Below are 949 nucleotides of genomic sequence, written 5' to 3'. Positions count from 1 at the left end.
GTATACACAGTATAGTCCGTGTCCCGGTGACTAGCCTTCTGTGGTATATACAGCACAGGATGTGTCCCGGTGACTAGCCTTCTGTGGTATATACAGCACAGGCCGTGTCCTGTTGACTAGACTTCTGTGGTATACACAGCACAGGCCATGTCCCGGTGACTAGCCTTCTGTGGTATATACAGCATGGGCCATGTCCCAGTGACTAGCCTTCTGTGGTACATACAGGACAGGCCGTGTCCCGGTGACTAGCCTTCTGTGGTATATACAGCATGGGCCATCTCCTGGCGACTAGCCTTCTGTGGTACATACAGCACAGGCCATGTCATGGTGACTAGCCTTCTGTGGTACATACAGCACAGGTCATGTCCCGGTGACTAGCCTTCTGTGGTATATACAGCACGAGCAGTGTCCCGGTGACTAGCCTTCTGTGGTACATACAGCACGGCTCATGTCCCGGTGACTAGCCTTCTGTGGTACATACAGCACAGGCCATGTCCTGGTGACTAGCCTTCTGTGGTATACACAGTATAGTCCGTGTCCCGGTGACTAGCCTTCTGTGGTATATACAGCACAGGCTGTTTCCCGGTGACTAGCCTTCTGTGGTATATACAGCACAGGCCGTGTCCTGTTGACTAGACTTCTGTGGTATACACAGCACAGGCCGTGTCCTGTTGACTAGACTTCTGTGGTATACACAGCACAGGCCATGTCCCGGTGACTAGCCTTCTGTGGTATATACAGCATGGGCCATGTCCCAGTGACTAGCCTTCTGTGGTATACACAGCATAGTCTGTGTCCCGGTGACTAGCCTTCTGTGGTATACATAGCACAGGCCATGTCCCGGTGACTAGCCTTCTGTGGTATACACAGCATAGTCCGTGTTCCGGTGACTAGCCTTCTGTGGTATATACAGCACAGGCTGTGTCCCGGTGACATGCCTTCTGTGGTA

The sequence above is a fragment of the Crinia signifera genome, chromosome 11 (assembly GCF_055691185.1).
Source record: "Crinia signifera chromosome 11, ASM5569118v1, whole genome shotgun sequence".
Classification (NCBI taxonomy): domain Eukaryota; kingdom Metazoa; phylum Chordata; class Amphibia; order Anura; family Myobatrachidae; genus Crinia; species Crinia signifera.
This window is presented reverse-complemented; position numbering follows the sequence as displayed.